The 26,042-nt window shown below is 38.5% G+C and overlaps 1 long non-coding RNA gene across 2 annotated transcripts in view; it reads left to right on the top strand.

Moving 5' to 3' along the window:
• The first annotated feature begins 251 nt into the window (after nt 1-251).
• LOC110743975 overlaps nt 252-26,042 on the top strand; it is a 70,075-nt gene continuing 44,284 nt past the window's right edge. Inside the window, exons 1-2 of one of the 2 annotated variants that reach the window (XR_002523881.2) lie at nt 252-705; nt 14,682-14,817. This is a non-coding gene — a long non-coding RNA (uncharacterized LOC110743975). The remainder of the gene's footprint in view (nt 706-14,681; nt 14,818-26,042) is intronic. The other variant, XR_002523880.2, reaches the window with a different exon arrangement.

Below are 26,042 nucleotides of genomic sequence, written 5' to 3'. Positions count from 1 at the left end.
TTCAGATGATTGCAGCCAAGGTCAACATCTTGACTGGGGAATCCAGTGGAGAGACCCTGAGTCAGAACCAGCCTGATAAGCTGTTCCCAGATACCCGACTCTCAGAAAACATGTGAGATAATAAATACTAGTTGTTACAGGCTATTAAGTTTTGGGGTACTTTATAAGCATCAACAACCTTCCTTCTTGTTGTTCAAAGCCGGAAAGAAATAGGGCTTAGTAAAAAAAAGAAAAAACAAACAAACAAACAAACAAAAATAAAATAAAAATTAAAAAAAAAAAAAAGAAAGAGGGCTTAGTATCTTTTGGTCTGTGTAGACTTAGTCCTGAAGAAGTGTGTAGCAAATGAAGAAAGTGTGAGGTCACAATTTCTGGAGTCAGGTAGACATATAGCGAGAAATCAACTGTAAATAGTAAGAAAAGTTTCATCTAAGCAAGCAGAATTTCAAGAATAGAGAATAAACAACAGGTAATATGTGGCATCCTGTGCTGCAATTATGATGTCAGGAGCACCCCAACAAGCAGAATGAGTAACAGCAAGGAGTCTATCAGCAGGCTGTATACCCTTGTATCCAGACAGGCAGCACCAGGGAAGACTTTTAGCAGGTAAGAGCCTCAGGCTGAGACTTCTGACTTAGCGCTCATGAAAGAAGATGGGCATGAAGAAAAAGAGACTGGGAACAGGATTATCAAAACGAGGCTCAGGTACTAAGAAAAGTACAAGGACCAAAACTAATAAGTAATCCACAAAGAAGGGTGAGAACTCGGGAGTAAATCTAGCTGCCAGAAAAGACCCATGAAATCAAAGCTCAATTACTGAGGAAGCTGATTTGTTTAATCCCCCAGAAGTTACCTGGAGCTCCTATGAAAGTGATGAGTCCACCTGCCTAGTATTAATAGTGGTCACTGATCCTAAGATAGAGATAGATATGTGGGCATGACCCAGGTCTGAAAGAGAATCAGGGTTAAAAGAACAGAAGTTTAGGCAAATCCCAAGAACCTGGATTGTTTCTTTGATCTACATAGATTGCTGACAACACTAGAATCTCTTTTCCTATTTTATCCATAAGGATGTAAGAATAGAATCTCAGATTTTTTGGTGTTACCCAGAAGTAAAATTGCTTCCACTGGAATATTTGCCGGATAAGTTTATGTTTTGTTGTCCTACCCACATGGGAGAAATAGAATGAGATAGAGACCTCCATTGGAATAAGAAGTATCCTTAAGAAATATAAATTTAACCAAGCAAAATGTGTAGACCCATGCCAATTGCAATGCTGGGTCATGTGCATGATACTCTTGTGCCATACTACAGATAATTTCTGATGAGCCTCTAGTTATTTACTGGCACATTTGATTTTTTTCCCAAAGGAAACTGAGGACAGATTCAGTAACTTTTACAGAGCAATGCTAAGTATACCTGTACAAAACTTTATCATCACTTGTTATTTACTTTGCAGTCTATGTAATAAAGTCACACTGCATTTGTTTGGAGAAACTAGAGATTGGTTTCTAGGCCCAATCTAATTAATTAATTTATTTTTATTTTAGTAAAACATAACATAAAATTTATGATTTTAACCAATTTTAAGTGTAGAGTGGCATTAAGAACATTTACATTGTTGTGCAGCCACTACCACCATCCATCTCTAGGATTCTTTCATCAAACCATGTTGACACTCTGTGGCAATTAACTCCTCATTCTTCCCTCTCCCCAGCCCCTGATAACTTTTCTTTCTCTATGAATTTGACTACTCTAGGTTCCTCATGTAAGTGGAATCATACAATATTTATCTTTTTATATCTGGTTGATTTTGCCTGGCATTATGTTCTCAAGGTTCACATTGTAGCTTGCATTAGGATTTCATTCGTTTTAAGGCTGCATAATATTGTATTGTATGTACACACCCATTTTGTTAATCCATTCATCTGTTGATGAGACTTAAGTTGTTTCTACATTTTGGCTATTATGAATAATATTTCTATGATGATTGGGATACAAATTTCTGTTCTAATCCTTGCTTAAAATTATTTTGTCTGTATACTCAAAAGTGGAATTGCTGGATCAAGTGATAACTCTATGTTTAATTTTTTGAGGAACCATCATACTGATTTCCACAGTGGATGTACCATTTTGCATTCCATCAGCAATACACAAATGTTCCAATTTATCTGTGTCCTTGCCAACATTTGTTATTTTCTGTTTTTTTTTTTTTTTTAATAATAGCCATCCTAATGGGTAAAGTGGTATCTCACTTTGGCTTTGATTTGCATTTCCCTAATGGTTAGTTGTTAGTGGTGTTGAGTATTTTTTTCATGTGCTTATTGACCATTCATATATCTTCTATGGAGAAATGTCTGTCAAGTCCTTACCTCATTTTTGAATTTTTTTTTTTTTTTGGTGTTGAGTTTTAGGAATTTGCTCTATATTCTGGATATTAATACCTTATCGGATATGTAATTTGCAAATATTTTCTCCCATTCTGTGAACTGCCTTTTAACTCTGTTGATAGTGTCCTTTTATGCAGAAAAGTTTTTAATTTTGATGAAATACGATTTATATATTTTCCTTTATCATCTGTCTTTAGTGTCATGGCCAAGAAATTATTGCCAAATCTAAGATCGTGAATCTTTTCTCAATTTTTTCTTCTAAGAGTTTTATAGTTTTAGGCCTTACATTTCGGCCTTTGGTTCATTTTGAGTTAATTTTTGTATATAGCATCAGGTGAGAGTGCAACTCCATTCTTTTGCATGCGGACATCCAGTTTCCTTAGCACCATTTGTTGAAAAGACCGTCCTTTCCCCATTGAATGGTCTTGGCACTCTTGTTGAAAATCATTTGACTACATATGTGAGCTTTTATTTCTGGGCTCTATAGGCTATTCCATTTGTCTGTCTGCCTATCTTTATGCCAGTACCATGCTGTTTTGATTACTGTAGCTTTGTAGTAAGTTTTGAAATCAGAAAGTCTGAGAGCCACAGCCATGCTCTTTCTCAAGATTGTTTTGGGTATTCGAGGTCCCTCAAAATTCCATGTAAATTTTAGCATGCATTTTTTCATTTCTGCAAAACCTTCATTGGGATTTTGCTAGGGATTTCATTGAATCTGTAGGTTGCTTAGGATAGTATTACCACCTAATTAACTTGTATGTAATAATCAAAATACTAACAAATGTTTACTGAGTGATTACCATGTGTTGGAAACTCTTCTAAGCACTTTTCATGAATTATCTAATGTAATTTTTGTGACATCATGAGTTAGGAAATATTACTATCTTCACTGCACTGATGAGGAAACCGAGGCTTGGCAAGATGAAGAGAGTTGCCCAGGTCTTTCTTCTGCCTGGTGAATAGCTGTGCAGTGGCATTGGGGGATCCAGGTCTGATGCCAGAGCTCTCCTAAATGAGTTACCACAGATCTTGCAGCTCATTCTGGAAGGCACTGGAGCTGGCGTCTAGGCCAGATGTCCAGATCCAGACACCAATTGCAGAATTACTACCTGGACCTCATCAGCATGTGCCTGGGTCCTGAAGACCTCTTCTCATAGCCAAGAACACTTGCTGTCCATCAGCAGGTACAGCATTAATCCAGAGCCCTGGCACACAGGCCTCACTGTTAGGAAAGCCTGCTCCTGAGATCATGGGAAAATTTCAGCACAGCCTCCTCTCAACTCCATCTGCATCTGATGTGCCTCCTAGATAAACTGTCATATTATAATCTTTTATCATAAGTATCTTTGCCCTAATAGCTTTTGAGCACATGGTGTGCAAGACTCATTTCTTTTTCACTTTTCTCCCTCTTGAATTTTGCCTAGTGCCTGGTCTATGATAGGATCTCAGTAAATACTTGATCTTTTTCAAATACACACAAACATATAAAAGTGAGATGTGTATATATATATATACACACAGTATATATTACACATCTATTTATATTGAATATGTATGTCCTCAACTATAATTCTATTACTCTGGGGGAAGAAGAAAATGGTTTTTAGTGTCAGGGGGCAGTCTCAGCTACACATGGTTCCCAGTTATAATTTCCACCTTGTGTTCTGTTAACTAGAACCTAGATTTATTGATTGATTGATTGATTTTTGAGGCAGAGCCTCGCTTTATTGCCCAGTCTGGAGTGCAGTGGCACAATCTGGGCTCACTACAGCCTCCACCTCTCGGGTTCAAGCGATTCTCGTGTCGTGCCTCAGCCTCCCAAGTAGCTGGGATTATAGGCTGGTGCCACTATGCTCGGCTAGTTTTTGTATTTTTAGTAAAGATGGGCATTTTGCTGTGATGGCCAGGCTGGTCTCGAACTCCTTGCCTCAAGTGATCAGCCTGCCTCAGTCTCCCAAAGTGCTGGGATTACAGATGTGAGCCATCATGCCCGGCCCCTAGTTTTGATTCCTGTTATTGAGAGCTTTTTTTGATGTAAAACCCACTGTCCTCCTCTGACCAGTCCTGAGTCCCAGGGTCCCTCTCGTCATTACGTAGAGAGGCTGAGTCCAGGAGCTTTGCTGTCAGCTGTGAGTAGACTCCCTTGAGTCTACTGTCTATCTGTCAGATCAGCCACATAAATGTCAGCTACAGGGTTCTACTGGGCCACTGGGAAATCTTGTGGCTTAGGTTGAATTTTCTGGATATTATCTGTATCTTGTGGACCTGTAACCTGCATGCAACATCCACCTGCCAGCCTGGATCTCCACTTAGAGCTGCAACTGCCTTCCAGCCCCCACACAGACATATCACGAATTCTAAATGGCTGCATGCCCTCTAATGAAAACCTAACAATTACTGTGGCTTCTAAAACTTTGGGGGATCATAAATCCATTTTTAATAGCTGATGAGAAGTAAATGCCTTCTCTGTAGAAAAAAGAAATATATATATATATATATGTGTGTGTATGTGTGTGTGTATATATATATATGTGTGTGTATATATATATATATGTGTATATATATATATATATATATGCAAGCATAGATACAATTTTGCATTTAATTTGCAGTTAGCGAACTTCCAAACTGAGGATCTAGAGACTTGGCAGGGTTGGGGGTGGGTCAGGCAGAAGGAGTAGGGCAGACACAAAAGCCACCACCACAGTGGCACTGATTGTCATCACAGTTGTTGCTTCTGCCAGATGGGAGAGGGATGAAGACTTTCATTTGTGATGGAGGACTGCCAGCTCTGGGTGGCAGTTACTCAGTACGACAGGACTCCTTTTATATGTGATTTATTTTATGTATAAAAGGAGTTTTCAAAAATCACAGTCTGTAAAGTGGTTTCATGAATAGGCTGTAATGTGATTACTGAACAAAAAAAAAGGAGTATGTTCTATCTGTCAGCAGGGGACGATTGTCACCTTTTGCTTAATGTCTTCAGTGTTGAAAAGAAGCGTGGGCAAAGTGAAAAACCCACAATCTAATCTTTCAAATGTGTATCAATAATCATGAGTTAATGGGGCATGAAAAGGAAGGAATTTGAATAATCTTGAGCAAAGATTGCTTCAGATTTTTTTAACATCAATTTTGTAAGTAATTCTAAAATTGAATCAGAAGAAAAAGTAAAATCAGAAAGAATGTTTGGATTTTATTGCTACTGAAAGGTAAAAGAAGAATCTTGTGGAAACCTGAGCTGAAGGTTTTCAAATCATTCTTTCACACACAGTTGAACCAGCCCTGGCTAAACAATTCTGAGGTTAGCTTGGCGATGGCTTTTTCATATTTTGCAGATTAGTAAAGAAGATTAAGTCCACAGAGGGCCGGGAGCGGTGGCTCAAGCCTGTAATCCCAGCACTTTGGGAGGCCGAGACGGGCGGATCACGAGGTCAGGAGATCGAGACCATCCTGGCTAACCTGGTGAAACCCCGTCTCTACTAAAAAATACAAAAAAAAAAACTAGCCGGGCGTGGTGGCGGGCGCCTGTAGTCCCAGCTACTCGGGAGGCTGAGGCAGGAGAATGGCGTGAACCCGGGAGGCGGAGCTTGAAGTGAGCTGAGATCTGGCCACTGCACTCCAGCCTGGGCGACAGAGCGAGACTCCGTCTCAAAAAAAAAAAAAAAAAAAAAAGAAGATTAAGTCCACAGAGGATATGTAGTATGCATATATCAACATGTAGTATTTACATTTTGTCATTTTACAAACTATTGTCTTTACAGTTACTTGATACTTGTCAGATTCTAGGAATAGATTAGTGATTCTTGTGAAACCAAGTATTGTGTCCACAGGTGGTTCCTTCCAGCAGCTTCATGGTCTCACCAACTTCAAGAATGAAGCCATGGACCTCCGCAGTGTTACAGCTCTTAAAGGTGGTGCAGACCCAAAGAGTGAGCAGCTGCAAGATTTATTGTGATGAGTGAAATAACAAAGCTTCCACAGCGTGGAAGGGGACCCAAGCAGGTTGCCGCTGCTGGCTGGGGTGGCCAGCTTTTATTTCCATAATTGTCCCCGCCCATGTCCTGCTGATTGGTCCATTTTACAGAGTGCTGATTGGTGCATTTTATGGAGTGCTGATTGGTCCATTTTACAGAGTGCTGATCAGTCCATTTTACAAATCTCTAGCTAGCCACAGAGCACTGATTGGTGCGTTTTACAATCCTAGCTACAGAGTGTTGATTGGTGCATTTTACAATCCTCTTGTAAGAGAAAAGTTCTCCAAGTCCCCACCCGACCCAGAAGTTTAGCTGGCTTCACCTCTCAGTATCACAGGCCACCAGGACAACAATGTTCATTGGAGTTAATTTCCTTAACAGTTTTAGATAATGGAGAAGAATCTGATTCATCCATGTTAAACAATTTAATCTTGAAAGAAAAAAAATTTTTGTTATATAAAATGTGAATAGAGAATTTATAGTTCCTGTTGATAAGTAAGGCAAAAGTTATTCCTTAAATGAATTTTTTAGTAATTATTCCCATTTTGTTTTACATAAATTTATCTGATTTTAATTTTATGTTCAACTATTTTATGAGTTATAAGAATCTAGAGCTCAATTATAGCTATTCTTTCCTTTATTTAAATAACATGAAAATAAATAAATAAATGAACACCCTTTCTAACTCATTTCTGCTTCCTTAAGACTTTTCATCCTTTTTTTTTTTTTTTTTTTTTCAAGAGCTACACTGCAACCTCCACCTCCTGGGCTCAAGCAATTCTCCTGCCTCAGCCTCCCAAGTAGCTGGAACCACAGGTGTGCATCACCACGACTGAATAATCTAATTTTTGTGTTTTTAGTAGAGACAGGGTTTCACCATGTTGGCCAGGTTGATCTCGAACTCCTGAACTCAAGTGATCTGCCCGCCTCAGCCTTCCAAAATGCTGGGATTACAGGCATAAGCCACCGCACCTGGTCCATCCTTTATTTTTGAAGAGGAAATATTTATTTTTCCTTTTCTCCAAATATTATATTGGTGCAAAAGTAATTGCAATTTTTGCCATTACTTTTAATTATGCTGTGTTAGCATAAATAAGGAAAACTCTTAAAGTAAGCAATTGAAGAAAGTGGTAGACTCCTAACTATGCACCCGTATATGATTTCTCACTCCTTTGAGGCGTATGGGAGAATTACACATCCCAGTCCCTTCCTTTGCATTGGGGTGAGGCTGTGTGACTGGTTCCATCTAGTGGGTTGTGATTCAGTTCCAGAATTGAGCATTTAATTGACAATGCCAGACCCTCTAGAGTTCTTCTGCTACTACAGTAACGATGTAAGCATGCATGAAGATGAATTCCCCTTCAGTATGTGTCCTTGAGAGTCTATGATGAACAGAACAGTAAGCTGAGCTTACTGCCAACCCACATTGGTTATTTTTCATAAACTAGAAAGAGATCATTGTCAGCTGGGCATGGTAGCTCATGCTTGTAATCCCAGCACTTTGGGAGGTGGAAGGATCCTTTGAGGTCAGAATTTTGAGATGAGCCTGGACAACATAGCGAGAACTTCTCTAGAAAACATTTTTAAAATCTTAGGTGGGCACATGGTACTGGCCTGGGAGGCTAGGGCGGAAGGGTCACTTGAGCCCAAGGGTTTTTGGGTGCAGTAAGCTATAATCATGCTACTCCACTCTAGGCTGGGCAACAGAGTGAAACCCTGTCTCTAAAAAAATAAAAATAAATTTTTTAAAGCCTCTGTTGATTAAAGCCCCTGAAATTTTGGGGTTGTTAGCCTGTGTAGTTATTTTAACGAATGCAGAGAGAACAATTAATAATTTCTAATAATTTTAATGAAACAACTAATAGTAATTCAAACAAAAACCGATATAGATTTGATACATACTGTATGTTAGATGCTTAAAACTACCCTATGAGGTAGTGATTAATATAATTCTCATTTTATAGACGAGAAAACCAAGTCGCCGAGAGATTAAATAACAAGATTACCCAATTAAGAGGCATTAGAATGAGGATTTGAATTGAAATAGATTTGTTGCCTAGCTTAACTATTAACCAGCATGATCTCCTAATACCTCTGTAATGCACCCTGCAAGATTTTATCAACATGCCCTAGGGAAAATGATGTTCTTGGCTATAACTTTAGTAGTTCTATCTTTTAGTCAGTAACTGTGGATGAGAAACATTTAACAACAAGCTAGTTTTCTTCTCCCCTAAGAAAATCATATTTAAAAATTTCGAAGTTGAATGAACATTTACGGAGTATCCACTATGAACTAGGGATTCTTCCAGTTCTTCTAGATACGTTTTTCACGTATTTTTCTTTGAAGTCCTTTGTCCTTTAAAGTTATGACATTATTATTATTATTATTAATTTTTTTTTTTTTTTTTTTTTTTTTTAGAGGGAGTCTCTCTCTTTTCCCCCCGCTGGAGTTCAGTTGCCGGGTTTCAGCTCACTGCAAGCTCCGCCTCCTGGGTTTACGCCATTCTCCTGCCTCAGCCTCCCGAGTAGCTGGGACTACAGGCGCCCGCCACCTCGCTCGGCTAGTTTTTTTTGTATTTTTTTTTAGTAGAGACAGGGTTTCACCGTGTTAGCCAGTATGGTCTCGATCTCCTGACCTCGTGATCCGCCCGTCTCGGCCCCCCAAAGTGCTGGGATTACAGGCTTGAGCCACCGCGCCCAGCCTAAAGTTATGACATTATTACCCTCACTTTATAAATAAAGAAATTAAGGCTCAGAAGGAGACGTAATATGCCAAACAACACTCAGCTTGTAGGAGGCAGAGCCAGAGTTCAAACCCTGTTCTACTTGACTCAGAATCCCATGCTTTTCCAGTAGGAGATAATTCATACAAATAAACCTAGTAAATGAAGCAAAACTCTGTTAACCAGATTCTTTTAGGATGGAGTGGGCCTTGAACAAAGTTGGCTTAGGAAACTGTGGGAATTCCTGCCAGCTCTGGATTTTTGGCAGTCGGGGCATATCTCATCATGCTGGTTCAAAGCGTGTGCTGTGCTCAGGCTTGCAACCCAACAGCACTGAACTGTGAAATGACTCTCCGTGTGGTTCTTGAAGTGAAAGTTCAGAACGGCTTTCCAAATATGCCTGCAATGACACTACAAAAATGACAAACGCACCATCTGTTACAGCTTCGGGTTATTCCAAAGGTTTCGTCCTGAAGAACCTAAAATGTCTCCCTGAAGTTGTGGTTCTTTTAGAGTAAGCACTAGGACTTCAGTCAGCTACAACTTCCTGGCTTCCATAGCACTCAGATGAATGTTTCAGAACATGATCTGATTTCTGTCCTTCATTCTGTCCTTCATTTACTTCAGACTTTCCTCTGCCGTTGCATTTTTTTAAACCTTCACTTTAAAGAAAGCATGAAGTGAACTTTTTCATACATTACCCTTTAACAATATTACTGACTTGTCTGTAGAGTCAGCATCAAAACCAACTAAGCACTAAAATTTACATTTACATTCTATGTGAAACTAAGATTGCCGTAAGAGCAGTAGTAAAACCAGGAAGACTTGATTCCTGTTATATCCAATCTTAAGCATATTTGATTTGTCAGGAAAATTCCTCAGCAAGCTGGGAGTGCCTTGCTCCAGATGTGATAACAGAATATTTTATCATAATACAAATAAGTGTAAAGCCCTGCCCTTTACTTGCTCTGAATTTCAAAGTTTATGGAATGTTCTGAATTCCTGATCCCTCTCTGTGTGAAATGCTTACCTCAGCTTCTTTACACAGGTCTTGTCAAAGGTTAAGATTTTTGACTCTGTTTTTGGAACTAAATCAAATGTAGTTATAATCTTGATTCTGTTTTAGAAACTAAATCAAATTTAAAAGCGTCAATGTCTTTTAAGACTCTTTCTATGAGTGTCACACAGAGCCTTCTTGCATGCTTGTGGTTTACAGGACTGAAATTGCTTAGAAGGTGGGTCTGGGTATTGTTGACAAGCCAGAGAAATGTCCAATGTCTAGATCTTCTCTCTCATCCAAAACCAGATGAAGGATCACTAGAAGGCCGCTTTTCCTGCCAGACTTGCAGCAGGAAGGTGCTTAGCTCATCATAGTAACTTTCTTTTCAAATTATTTTGTGTCACTGGATATGCTAATGTTTTTTACATGATAACATAGAATGTAGAACATTATAAATAAGACAAGAAAACAGTGTTAGAATGTTATCATCTTGTTAGCCTCAGAGATAGAACATCTACCTGGGAGAAGTAACTGACTTCAATTTCTGCATATTTCTTCAATTTCTGCATCTCATATTTGAGTTTTTTAATATTTTCCTTCTTACATCACTCCCACCCTCCCCTCCATCCCCATTACTGCTACCAACCTGAGCAATGAGTAAAATCAAACTAAAGAAAGAATATAGTTGCAAAGGGCAGAACTGTTTCTTAATAATAAAAACATTTATTGTCCTCAGTATTCCATTTAAAATTGGTCAAGCTGTTTTCACAACCACGACAACAAAAATATGAGCGCTGAAAACATGAAGAAAAGAAAGTTCTAAGCCACTGAAACTTTGTCTCAAATTAAAACACAAATGTTACATTTAATCCTCCTGTTTGTGGAAAATTAGTGTCTCCTGAGAGTGTAACAAGTATTTTCACCCTCCCCAATCACCTCTCCCCATTACATACATATACCCTTAAAGAGTTTTGTAGTCATCAAGTTTGGGAAACTGCCTGCTCTCTCTTCTTTGTGATTCATAATGTATATATGTATTTTAAAGCCTCTGGGGAGTTCTAGTGAAGAGGACGCTGTGACTTTAACAGAGCATCATTCTCCTGGGAATACTGATTATATTTTGGTAATCACAATTTCAGAAACGCTGGACTAGAGCTATACATAAGAATTAAGGCCCAAATTTGCAGCAACTTAAATACCGGCTGAGCTGGAACCTTGTGTGGGCAGGGCAGTTATTAATTGTTGCAGAGGTGTTATAGACCTATATGATCAGGGACATGAGCCTGGTCGTCAGAAATAGGGCTTGAATCCAGCTTGGCCACCTAATATTGTGTGTTCAAAGGCAGATTACCTCGCTTATCTTCAGCTCTGATTCCTCACCCACTTATAAAAACTGGGTATGTTAATATATACCTTACAGTGTTATTGGGAGGAGCTGGCACATTTGAACACTGGAATACCTTCAAATAGAAATTCTCTGGGAAGTTACTGGAAATTTGGAAATCTCATTAAATAACAGTCTCTTTAAAGACAATGAATGACTGTGGAAATGTCAACCAAATCAATTTTCTTTCCTAATTTTTTGGTAATTACAGGCTCACAAGAGTCTCTTTTCTTTTAGATCAAAGCAGGTAGTCTCCCTGAGTAATTGTGGCATGATTTCATGGCTCAATGCAAATGTGAAGATGGAATAAGTCTGTTTTTCTCAGGCTGTGAGGAGAATTAGTGAAACAAATATAGTTCTGAGGGCATCAGGGGAAGAAAGTATATCTTTTTATCGTGTATTCATCTTGCTGCTTTTTATATTAATGTTGACTATGATATTTACTAGCTTTCATTCATTGCCCTTGTGCCTCCCGAATTCACATCGCATGTTAATTACAAGAAAATTACAGGGGTGGGAGAATTGCTTGAGCTCAGGAGTTTGAGACCAGCCTGGGCAACATAGTGAGACTCCTATCTCATTTTCTTAAAAAAGAAAAATATGTTTGTTTGTTTTTTTTCCTTTTCACATATGAACATTTTGATTCATAGAAATGCACCACAAAGATTGGTCTAGGGAGGAAGAGGAACCCTGGAAATAGGATAAAAATTCTATGAAGTGAGAGCTGTCTTGGAGGGGATGCAGAATATAATGCTGGCAACTGCCTTTGAAAAGATTTGGATGCCTTTGTCCCTGAGTAGAATTGTCAAGAATTTGGCGATGTGAGTCATGGGGAAATGCAGGCTTGGCATACATGACAATACAAATACCCTGCATGACATCTACTATAGATTTTTATATATGTTTCCTGAGACTTCTGCAAGTAGATTTTTTTTTTTCTTGAAAGATTCTTGCTCTGTCTCCCAGGTTGGAGTACAGTGGCCCAATCTTGGCTCACTGCAACCTCTGCCTCCCAGGCTGAAGCAATTCTTGTGCCTCAGCCTTCCAAGTAGCTGGGATTACAGGTGTGTGCCACCATGCCCGACTAATTTTTGTATTTTTAGTAGAGAGGAGGTTTTGCCATGACGGCCAGGCTTGTCTTAAGTGATCTGCCTGCCTTGGCCCCCCAGAGTGTTGGGATTAAAGGCTTGAGCCACCTTGCCCGGCCTGCAAGTAGCTTTTCCTTAAGACTATATCTTAGTCCATTTGCGTTGCTATAAAGGAATAGCTGAGGCTTGGTCGTTTATAAAGAAAAGAGGTTTATTTGGCTCATGGTTCTGCAGGTTGTACAGCAAGCATGGCACCAACATCTGCTTCTGATGAGGGCCTCAGGAAGCTTCCACTCATGGCAGAAGGTGAAGGGGAGCCATTGTGTGCAGAGATCACATGGAGAGGAGGAGACAAGAGAGAGAAGGGGGAGGTGCTCTTTTCAACAACCAGCTCTTGCTCTTTTCAGCAACCAGTTCTCACGGGAACTAAAAGTGAGAAGTTGCTCACTCCCAAGACAATGGCACCAAGCCATTCATGAGGGATTCCCCACTGTGATCAAACGCCTCTCACCAGTCCCCACCTCCCACATTAGGGATCAAATTTCAACAAGAGACTTGGTAGGGCCAAACAAAACATATCCAAACCACAGCAGAGTGCTTGTCTTGTATTTCAGATCCTGTTAGAAGTGTGGGTTTTGAGAAGATATGGGTGTGAATTATGTCTGCCGTTAAATGAAAATAATTTTGGAAGATGTGTGTAAAATTGTGCAGATATATCTTCCACACATATTTTCTTCCCTCAAAACCCCTTCATCGCAGTGGGGCCCTTATTGCTGCCAGTAGTGATAGTCTTGAAACCATGAATATTGATTCTTGCCAAATTTGAACAATTCTGCTTTACTCTATCATAAAAAAAAAACCAAAAACAACAACAACAACAAAAACAGGGCCAGGTGTGGTGGCTCACGCCTGTAACCCCAGCACTTTGGGAGGCCAAGGCAGGCAGATCACCTGAGGTCAGGAGTTCGAGACCAGCCGGACCAACGTGGAGAAACCCTGACTCTACTAAAACCACAAAATTAGCAGGGTGTGGTGGCACACACCTGGAGTCCCAGTTACTCGGGAGGCTGAAGCAGAAGAATTGCTTGAACCAGGGTGGGCGGAGGTTGCAATGAGCCTAGATTGCGCCATTGTACTCCAGCCTAGGCAACAAGAGCGAAAGTCCGTCTCAAAAAAAAAAAAAAAAAAAAAAAAAAAAGCAAAATAGCAAACAAACCTCAATATATGTATTTTGGAGATGTTCTTTTTTTAAAAAAGTTAATAACCATTTTGGGTTCAAGGGCACACATGCAAGTTTGTTACAGGTGAATTGTGTGACACAGAGGTTTGGTGTATGGATTATTTCATTGCTCAGGTAATAAGTGTAGTACCTGATAGGTAATTTTTCGATCCTCACCCTCCTCCCACCCTTCACCCTCAAACAGGATCCAGTGTCTCAAAACCAATATTTTTTTCAGATCCTTTTGTATATTGAATATTGTGCTAGGTTGAATGCTTGTATTAGGGAAATACAACAAACACACATTTACTTATTCAATAAATATTGAGTACTTACTATATGCCAGGCCCTGTATTAGGTCATGGGATATGCTGCTGCACTGAATAAAAACACACACACACAAAAGCAAGCAAAAATTCCTGCTGCCGTAGGGCTTATATCCTAGTTGGTTAACTGGGGATGACAATAAGCAACATAAGTAAACTGTAGATAAATTAGATAGTGATGAGGAGTGTGTGCTGAGGATGAAACATAGCGCAGGGAATGAAGGGTAGGAGAAGGAGTTGAAGTTATAGACAGGGTGGCCCAGAAAGGCCCCGTGAAGAGGGTGACATTTGAATAAAGACCCAAGAAGGTCAGAGAAGGAGCCCTGTGGATATCTGGAGGAAGAGGCCTGGGTAGGAAGCATGCCTGGCATGTTGGAGGAAAGGCTGGGAGATGGAATGGCTTGGAACAGGTGAATGAGGGGCAGAATAGCAGGAGAGGAGATCACAGGGTCACAGAGAACCAGGCCACACAGAGCATTGTCCATCTTAGAAAGACTCAGGCTTCCACTCTGAGATAGAAAGACATTAGAGGGCTTTTTGTTTGTTTAGGTTTTCTTATGTATTTATTTTTTGTAGATGAGAGAAAGATGTGACTTCCATCTGAACAGCATCACTTTGTGAGTGGTGATTAGAGGGAAGGAAGAAGATGGAAGTGGGAGACCGTTCGGGAGGCTACTGCAGGAATCCAGATGAGCCATGATGGTGACTTGCTGTAAGTCAGGGTGGGTGATAAGTGATTGGACTTGGGTACATTTGAAAAGTGTATCTGGAAGGACTTTCTGGTGGGTTAGATTGGAAAGGAGGAACGCCAAAGTCTCTGAAGCTTTCAGACTGAGCAAAGGAAGAGATGAAGTAGACTGATGGACAAGCAGGTCTGATTGGGTTGGTGAGATCACTGTCAGTCATGCTGAGCTTGAGGTGCCCATTAGGCAAGTGGCTGTGTCAAGTAGGCGAGTGGATATGGAAGCCTGGACTTGCATGGAGAGGTCTAGTTTGGAGATATCAGTCTGTAAGTCGGCAGCTTAGAGATAGTATTTAAAGCAATAAAACTGGATGGAATCATCTAGGAATACATTTGGATACAAAAGATAAAAATTCAAGGGGTACACCCTGGATCTCTTATAAAACTAAAGATCTGGAGAACTGGAGGAACCAGGAAAGGTGAGTGAGAAGGAGTGATTTGTGAGGTAGTAGGAAAACCGAGACAGAGATGTAGCTAAGCATAGAAATTCCTGGGGGAGGGGTACGGAAGAGAGAGGGGTGTGTGTGTGGATACGTGGTATGTATGTCATATAAACTGTATGAAATGCAACTTGTAGAAACTAAATTGACTGCTGCATTTAGCAACATGGAGGTCATCTGTGACCTTGAGAAGCACATATAAAACAAAAATAATGGAGCACAGATTAAGTGACTCATGTGTGGTAGAGACCCTGCATGTGAGAACAATTTAAAAGTCTTGTAAAATGTACAGATTCCTGGATCTTATTCCCCAGAGAATTGAACCTGTAACTCTAGTATGGTGCCTGGGAAGCTTTCTTTTGAAAATGTACCATTTCACTTAAATGACCAGCCAGATTTTGAATTCCCCACTGTAGGTGCTTCACAATCAGGAGACAGTAGTAATCACACTGAGCACAGAATGTTACCTGAAGCAGAAAAGTTACAGTTGAATAACCAGAGAAGCTAGGAAACCTTATCAACGCCTCATGAGCAATGCAGCCAATTGACCATAATAAATGAGGAAAAAGTGCTCAAATTTCTCCAAGGAGCTCAAACTAGGGAGAGAGGATTTGGAAAAAGGACGTTGAAGCTGAATGCTGCAAACTGCAAGTCCAGCTAAGTCTGTGTGGGTAACCAAGAGTCACCGAGGGCATCCAAACCTGAATGGGACATTACGAAGTTAATATTTTGTGAATATTATATATGGTAGCATTTTTAAAGAAAATAATTTGAAAAATAATCCATTGTGAAGGTTATCTTTCATCTCTAACATTGGTAGGTACTCTGTTTTTCGTTTCCTTGTGGACCTCAGTTTTAGGATTTTTATAATCTTTCTGGCCACTGCCACATCTTTGCAGTTTCTGTCATCACTCTCTTTTCTGCCATTTTTTACATTTATCTTGAAAGCAATAAACTCTAATGTTCTGATGAGCCCACACATTTTTATCAATATGTAATATTTATTTTTATGTCATTGGGTATAAAATACATTTGTCAGACAGAACCCTGAGCGGAGTGGATCTTGCATTAAAATATAACAGAGAGAAAGTAAGAGGTAAGAGGAGGGTGATGGTACAATCTATCATCCATGCAAGGACACTTTTGGGAGTGAAAAGGGGTGCCATCAACAATAACATCAGGACAACAGGAAGGAAGTGGAATTGTTCAGGTAAATAGGGACATATGGACATCTAGGAACTATGTGTTTTAAAGCTAAGTTTAAAGCTAAAAAGAATGCTCTGCTTATGGAACTTATGAGAACTTTGCCTTGTGAATATATTGAGTGCGCCCTGGACTACAAATAGCATTATTTAAACAGCTGCTAATGGGCAACGAGACAGATAGTGCAGGAAATGTGGATACTTTCAGATAAACTGCAAAATACTGTGGCTCCTCTTTCATGGTGGTTGTGCCTTGTGATTATGTGGATCGTTTACATCTATTTTGAGGTTTATACTTTGTATGTCTCGGCTGTGTAATTATGGTAGAGGTTATAATGCCTTCTAATATGCTGCAGAAACTTCTATTTGGAAATCCTCAGTGAACAAAAAAGGAATGAATACAACTAACGTTCTCCTAGTGATTACTGAGAGAGTTTCCCTGAAGGTTTGTTAAGATAATAATTAATAATATCAACTCCTGCTAAACACTTCCACTCACTTCTAGGAAAGTTCTCCTAGTTGGCATTTCCTCTGTCTTCAGACATCTTCTGGTATCTCCTAGCCTAAATAAGAAAAACTCAGCATGGCCCTGACAACATTTCTATGCACCTTTTCTTTTCAACAATTACCACATTGATTGTTGAATCTAAAGATATATTTTAAATTCATGCTGTTCGATGACCTCACATTATTTTTATACCATTGATCTCTCTCCTTCTGAAAATTCTCTTTCTTTGAAACATTACTATTTGTTTCTGCTTAAACCTTCTAGAACTGCTTCACTGATGCTTTTTTCTCCTCCATTACCAAAGCTCTTGGTATTGTATGTGGGCAATTCTGTGTATATTCTTGATGTTCTTCTTTTCTAAATTATTTTTATTCTACCCTAGAGGTTTCAATATCACTTTGTTATGCAATGACCCCAAATCATACTGTGATTTTTTCTTCATCTCTCTCTCACTTATTGCATTTTCTTTTTTTTTAAATTTTAATTTTTAATTTCTGGGGTACACGTGCAGGATGTGCAGGTTTGTTACATAGGTAAACATGTGCCATGGTGGTTTGCTGCACCTATCAACCCATCGCCTAGGTATTAGGCCCAGCAAGCATTAACTATTTTTCCTAATGCTCTCCTTCCTCCAATCAGGCCTCAGTGTGTGTTATTCCCCTCCATGTGTCCATGTGATCTCATTGTTCACCTCCCTCTTATAAGTGAGAACACGCAGTGTTTGGTTTTCTGTTCCTGCCTCAGTTTGCTGAGGATAATGGCTTCCAACTCCATCCATGTCCCTGCAAAGGACATGATCTTGTTCTTTTTAATAGCTGCATAGTATTCTATGGTGTATATATAACATAGTTTATCGTTGATGGGCATTTGGGTGATTCCATGTCTTTGCTATTGGGAATAGTGCTGCAATGAACATACATGTGCATGTATCTTTGTAATAGAATGATTTATATTCCTTTGGAGTATATACCCAGTAATGGGATTGCTGGGTCAAATGATATTTCTGGTTCTAGATCTTTGAGGCATTGTCACACCATCTTCCACAATGGTTGAACTAATTTACATTCCCACCAACAGTGTAAACACATTCCTATTTCTCTACAACTCTGCCAGCATTGAATTTTTCGTAATACCTCAACTTCAGCTTATCCCAAGGAAAACCCATTCTGTTTTTTGCATGACCAGTCCCCACATTCTACTTCCCTGCACAGTTCTCTACAAAGATTGACTGGATACTTTGTGACTGAATAGCATAGCCTTTCACACATTCACACTGTTCTTCCAGTGCTTAACAGTGACAGTCACAGGACATTTTTCATCTTATAATTCTACTTCAGAAATCCCAGGGGCACTAGTCAATTCATACCATCTTAACCCCAAGGAATGGGCAGTGCAGAACTGGGACAGCCTCCCTGCAAATGGGCAAAGGTGGACTCCATAAAAGCTTACAGCATAGAGTTGCTGAACAGAATGCATAATTCACATGGGTAGCTTGTACCTAAGAGAAAGAGGAGGGGATTAAACTGGACTTATCCAGTTTTGCTTCTAAAAATTGCTGGCCAGATTAAATCACAGAGACTAGGAGAGTTGTAAAAAGGGCATTTCATTCACGTTAAAAAAAAAAAAGAGAGAGAAAAAAAAAGATCGCCTCTCAATAGTCCCAATTTTAATTTTTTTTTAACTCATTGGGCAAATAGTTGGAAACAATAATCAAATCTACCTCTTAATCCAAAAATAACATGAGAGTAATAAGGTGCCCCACATTTGATCATAAAACCCAACCTCCGCATCAGATTGTCAAGGAGAATGAGAGTCCAAAGATAACGTTTCTAAAATTCAAAATCCAAAGTAATTCAAATCCATAATCAATCTTCCTGCCCTTGTGGGCTAATTTCACAGGAATTAAAGTCCAAAATTCATCAACCACCTCAACTTCCTGCTCTTCTCAGTCCCAGCCAGATGGTTCTCGATGCCTGAGGAGTGCTATGATTTCTTCAGCAGCTGCAGCCAAGTCTGTCTCAAGCCAAATCTCTCATGCCTCACTTGACAGTCCCAAAAGATTATCTGAGAACTGGCCCTACTCACCCACCAAATTTAGAAAACAAGCCAGTCTCCAGGCTTCTGGGCCAACTATTTCAGACAAAGATGTGTTTACAACTTAGTGGAAACCCACCATACCCAGTGTTGCCAAAGATCTTAGCAGATACTCATGGCATCAGAGTGATAGAGGATAGGTGGGAAAAAAATCAGATTTTTGCAAGGAAAAAGAAAGCACAGAGGTAGGCCAGGTGTTACACTAGTGCAGCTCCTTTCACATTGAAGGAAGCATCAGGAGTGGGGAGGAAGTGTCCTTCTCACCAACAAAAATTAGAAGTTCAGCATGTGATTTTGCTTAGAACAAATCTTTTTGTGATTATTTTCTGTCTCTTGACATATATCCACATTTCAAGTAATGGAATATTTTCATGACTAAATTATAAATGTTTTATTCATACAAAATTAGCTGGGTGTGGTGGCGCACACCTGTAGTCCCAGCTACTCAGGAGGCTGAGGCAGGAGAATTGCTTGAACCTGGGAGGTGGAGGTTGCAGTGAGCAGAGATCACGCCACTGCACTCCAGCCTGGGCAACAGAGTGAGACTCCATCTCAATAAATAAATGAATACAAATAAAAATAAATGTTGTATTCATAGATGTCAGCTCTAGTTCATTTATCCAAACTCAATAAATGGCATCTTTATTTCCTGATTCCATTTCATGCAAGAAGCAATGAGAAACTCATATGATATCTGAACCCAAAGGAAATTGTCTGTTGTTTCAAAACTATAGGAACATTCAAGTTGTATATAATATTAGTTACTTAATCATTAGCATGATAACTCTCAAGCTAGTTCACTTCTTAAGGCCATTTTCTCAGTCAACAGCAGTTTCTGAAGAAAAATAAATGCTTTGGCGCTTTTGAATTTAACGTCGATTCCTTCATCAAAAAACAGATAATCATAAATATTCTATAATAGGATTAGTAACCTTTTTCTGTGAAGGGCCTGACAATATGATCCCTGTTGCAATTACTAAACCCTGCTTTTTAGCAAGAAAGAAGCCACAGATGATAGGTAAATGAATGAGTGTGACTATGAAACGATAAAACTATTTACAAACGTGAAATTTGGCCCATTGGCCATAGTTTGCTGACCCCTGTTCTACAGGGATTAGTTTAGGACTCAGTGAGATAATGTGCCTAACACAATGTCTGACACAAGATAGCCATTCAATAGATGCAAGTCTCCCATTTTGCTTTTCATTAGAAGAATTCCTCCAGAGCCTTTTAAGTATTTTAGCCAATTACATATATTCTTTCCGGCCTGGGAGTTCCGAAAGCTTAAAAAGAACAATTATCATTAGTTCCAAGGTATTTGAATAATTACTAAAGTTTGTTGCTTAATTATTGTTGCAAGAGTTCAATAATGCTTGGATCCAGGCTACTAAATTTAAAAAGTATGTATTCAAAGAAATTAATTGTTTTTAAGCAGATTCTGAATATGTGAGACTGCTGTTTAATTAAGTTTCTACCTACGACATAAAAACTAATGTGATATCTAGTAGTCTTCCCAGAATGAAACATTAAAAAATAATTACGAGGATAAGCTGGCCCTTTGAATCAATTTTTTAACTAAAATTAATTTTGTCGTCTTCGCTTCCTAAACCAATAATTTCCTCTCTTTTACAATAACGGAATAGGAACCTACACAAAATTTGTTATAGAGAATTTGACCAAGCCCTTGACGTATTGCGTATTAAACACATACACATGTTTATGTATGTGTGCGTATATACACTTTCTGCTCGTGTGCAAAATATACAGCATTATCTTTCCCATTTTTAATGGAAATGTGTTACTTTCATGCATAGGACTTCACAACCTAAACTAAGTTTTCTCAACTCTGCCTGCATATTTGAATCACCTGGGAACCTATAAAGTCACTAAAGTCAGGACCTTGTCTCCAAAGATTCTGATTTAATTTGTCTGGAAAGGGTTCTGCACTCACATTTTTAAAAAACTCCCCAACTGTTTCTCTATATTGACAGCCCGAGTTGTTGAATCTGGCTCTGTACATTGAAGAAAGTAGAAAACTGATTCTGGGAGACAGCTCCTCTTACACCAGACATGAAATTACTGATTTTTGCTGATCAATCACTAGGTAACTATAAGTGATTTTAAAGAATAATTGCAAAAGGATGTTAAATCACAACATGAAAGTTTAAAGGAAGTTTCTAAGGCATAGACATCCCAGCTGTTTTAGCTTCATGTGATATCCTTTCAGCAGCCAAGTTTTGGCAAGCATAGGAGCTGCAGGAATATTCTGTTAGTCCTGAGGGCTTGCTGTAGCTTCAGTAGTTTTATGTAAGCCCGTTAAACAAATGGATAGATACATTTTCTAAGCGTGAAAACAGTTGTGACTTATTTGGACTTTTAATTTCTAAAAGCAATTAATTTTTCCTGGCTAAAAATTAGCCTAGAAAACAGGTTAAGCTGATTGACACAGACTGAATATTAATATTGATTGGCATTCCATCTTAATATTACTTTTAATTGCTGTTAAATACAAGGATTCTTACATGATATGAATTTAGGAAGTTGGACCAGATTAGGGGAGAGGAGGAGGAGAGAATGCAAAGAACAGTCATTTATGCCTAGAAAGGCTTCAGGCGTAATTCAGTTCGCTGGCAGCTGGGCTACTCTTGTTTTGGTCAAACTCCAGACAACACCTGCTGGAACTCCACAAACATAGCAGCCCTGTGTCTGAATATTCCAGCTGGGGATGGGGATTTAGCTTTGCTACATTCCAGCTATAGCCTTCTGCACAGCAAATTGAACTTTCTCCCCAGAAGTTCATAACGTTCATTGATAACATTCCCTTCATCTTATCCCAGTCCATGATTTTAATTTGAATTTGCCCTTTGATTTTGAGTCACACTTCAGTGCAAGCTTGAGATTTTGAAACAATAGTTTATGCTCTGCCCCATGGCAATACTTGAGAGCAATAGGCTTTTGCTGCCTTTCCAACACAGGCTGGAGAATGGTTCATGTGGTGGTCACGGTTTAGTTTTTAAAACTAAGAGTCTGAGCTGATTTTGTAGCCTGTATTCCAGTTGTGGCACATTAAAGGATTTTTACACAGTCCTTTTAGATAACCCTCTAAGCACTGGGCACTGCACTTGCTCCACCCCTACAACATATTCTCCACTGGAGCTGGGGCTCCGGAGAAGCTCTTTCATTCTGCCAATAGACAGGGGTTAAGACTGTGATCTAAGTGGAGGATTTGAGGATGTGCTACTGTTTCTATACAGATAAAAATTGTAGTACTCAGAACCCAAATTAAAATGAAGTGCAAGTTAGTTAAATTCTCCTGGCTCACCCCTTTAGACCCTATTCTTTATCCAATAAATAATAGGAACTGAGATAGGCTGGATTTGAATTCTGTCTTCCCATTACCATTGTGTCGTCTTGAGCTTGTTTCTTTTTCTTTTCGAACTTTGGTTTCTCCATCCAAAAATGGGAATAATGATGTTCCTACCTCATTGGATTAGCAGAAAGATTAAATGAGATAATGTTTGCAAAGTGCTTAATGTCATGTCTGACCCATAATAAACGCTTTGTCTATAATATTATTATTAAAAGACAACAAAAGTCAGCTATTACTATGCTGTCTGACACTTAAGCAACTTGCTTTAAGATTGTTTTGTTTTCTGTGGTTCATGTGGTTACTCTCTCTCCAAAACCAAATTATAAAATTTACATCAAAGACAAAGATTTGGGTTTTTTTTCTTTTTCTCTTATTTCTTTTTAAATCCACTTGAGTTGTTCATTACAGAAGCAAGAGTGAATGCAGCGTAAACAGGAGGACTAGATTGCTTTGAAATGTATCAATCTAAAATGTATGAGTCTGGTAGGACGAATGTATTTTTTACCTTGTATACTATCAGCAACAGACACCCTATTCCCATTTTGTTTTTAACCTCTGCTTTGTATGGAAAGATTATTAATAATTTATAGACAGGGCATTACATAATCTTAAATCATAAAGTGAGAAAATTCTTTCTCCTCAATTATCTTTCATTCCTTCTGATCATGTCAAGGAAAGGTGTCTCAGCTTCAAATTAATAAGGCTTTATTATCTTACTAATCCTTTTAACAAAGAGAGAGTAGGGATCAAAGAGCAGTTTAGTAGGCAACAGTATTTAGTGGTAATTAAATAAATAATATGATATTATTGAAATCCTTCTACATATTTTTATTTAACTCTATTTTTGATGAATTAAACTGGTTAATAAAATATCATTTTTAAAGAAATGATTTGAATAAAAAATTGAGCCATTTGAAAAAATTTATTTACTAAATAATATTACAGTTGATACTCATATATGGAAAGAGTACAACAGTGGCAATTCAACAGCTCCAAATCGGAAAAAGACTAGATGACCTGTTATTTTCCTTCAGACGTACTTCAGGGACCCTGAATGGCAAAGGGAGGATCTGACTCACTCCTTTAGTGCTTGGAGGAACTCATCTGCAGGGTAATGACTCAAAGAGCCATATTGGCATGAATACTCTTCCTTTACCTCCTACTCTGCCTGCTTTATCCCTGTGAGTTGCAACGAACAGGAAAAAAAAAAAAAAAAAAAAAACTAGAAAAGAAAATGAGATTGGGGTAGGAATAGGAATATTCATTTCCAGATTGTCTGAACATGACATATGCTTTCTCAAAAAAAAAGGTTCTCTCATAAAAATGAAAGATACTGTAGTCTGAACACAAGTCTCATGTTTTAACCCAGCAACTAAGATATCTTATTAGTCAAAGCTGTCAGCTTATTCATGGGTTTGCCTTTTTTTTCCCCCCTGAGATAGGTAGCTACTCTCCAGTATCCACAGGAGACATTTTCTACCTTGTGGATTCTATCTATATGTCTTATCTATCTCTCTATCTATCAATAGTTATCTGTCTATCTACCTACCTATCTATCTATCATCTATCATACTCAACATTGTCTTTCAATTCCTTTTGCTGTTCTATACTATTCTGAGATGTTTTTTCATTATTACCTAGAGAATAAGAAATGATTTAATCACTGAATTTAATAAAACAGCCAAAAGTCTATGAAATCATTCATTAGAACATTTTAGTCTGATAAAAACTATTTCTTGATAACCTACAGTTGTGTCGTGTTTATGCAAATACTGAAAGTTGACTGAAAGTTCATCCTTTATGCTTTCTCTGCACTGAATCCCAACAATGTCCATTGAATGAGTAGGCCTATGATTTCAATTTAAAACTGATTATTCATTAAAAAAAAAAAAAAACTATTTCTATAAGGGGTAAGATTTTACATGTATTTATTAGAGTGTGAGTATGCTCAGTTAACAGGAACTAAGGAACAGGCCACTGGAGACAGGAAGAATTTCAGAGAATAACTAGTTCTTCTCATGCACTTTAAGAGTAGGTAATTAGAGGTCCGGAGAGTTAAATAAACTTGCCGAAGGTTGCACCTTTAATGGTTGCACACAGTTAGAGGTGGAGTCCAGCCCATAGCTTCCCAGGTAAGGGCTCTACCCTATTGTTTACCCACCAAGGCATACAGGACAAGAAACCATTTGTTTTAATTTCCTGTGACATGTCAATCTTCACGATCTTGGCAGCTATTTTAAAGAGAAGGTAATTCCTTCAAATTAACAGTACAAAGCCATTCATTACTCTTTACTCAACTTTTTATTAAGCACTCCATAGTATAGCCTCTAGGAGCTTTTGATCCTAATTTATTATTAGTTGTAAACATGCACTTTTCGTAAATAACTCTATAATTGAGATCAAAGCTGGTATTAAAGCTTTCTCAAGAGCTGAGTTTCTTTCATTTCCTTTTTCAGGCATTTGAACTTTAGGAAACTGCACATCAAGCTGTAGTTTACTAGGGGATCCATCCATCTTCCCTTCAAAGCAATGTCTTTCCTTTCATATTAGTTCCTTTGATAAACAGTGTTGAGAGAGCATTGCTAAAGGGAAAATAGAAAAAAAAAGTTATCATCTAGGCATGAAATGATTTCTTCAGAGAAATGTTTTGAGACATATAAAGTAATGTTTTATCTGATAGGTTATTTTGCATATGGATATGGATGGAGATCATTTTACAAGATACTTTATGCCTATAAATGGTTGGGTGAGCTCATCTTTATATTATATATAATACACATACACACATATATATATAATATACACACATTAATGTGTGTACGTTAATATTATATTAACATGTCATCTTTACATTGTACTCCTGGACCATAGTTATAAGGAGTATTTCTGGAGTCAATGATCTAGGCCAAGCCCTAGCTAGTTAACCCTCTAAGCAATATATTTAAATAGTATGATTGAAATAAGGCTGTATAATTCACCTACTGAAAATGATGTAAGCATCAAATTGCCCTCACAATTTCTTAGTTTTTTTTAATCGGTAAAAAAAAATTCTGAGTGAGAGAAAAAGGAGTATTAAAAACTCAGAATTTTAGTTAAAAGTCAATGTTAATTCAAGGCTAGCTTCTGTGCTCAAAAGCAACCCAGGGCTGGGCACAGTGGCTCACATCTTGTAATCTCAGCATATTGGGAGGCTGAGTTTGGACGATCACTTGAGCCCAAGAGTTCGAGGTTACAGTGACCTATGATAATGGCACTGCTCTCCAGCCTGGGTGACAGAGTGAGATCCTGTCTCTAATGAAAAAAAAAAAAAAAAAAAAGAAGCAGAAAAGCAAAACAAGAATGCTTCCCCCTCAAAACACACACAAACCAGGTACAGAAATTAAAAAAGAAGAAAAAAAAAAACTTTTCTTTTACAGAAAAGATAAAAGTTGGTTCCATTGTGTGCAGTACTCCCTAAAAAGAAATAGAAAAAAAATCTAGGGAGTAATATAATCCTTCTAGTCAACATCCAAAATATGAACCCCCAGCTCTGCAGGGCCTTGTGTTGCTCTTGCCTTTCCAGCTTTATTGTGATAGATCTT

This window comes from Papio anubis, chromosome 8 (assembly GCF_008728515.1).
Source record: "Papio anubis isolate 15944 chromosome 8, Panubis1.0, whole genome shotgun sequence".
NCBI lineage: Eukaryota > Metazoa > Chordata > Mammalia > Primates > Cercopithecidae > Papio > Papio anubis.
This window is presented reverse-complemented; position numbering and strand designations above follow the sequence as displayed.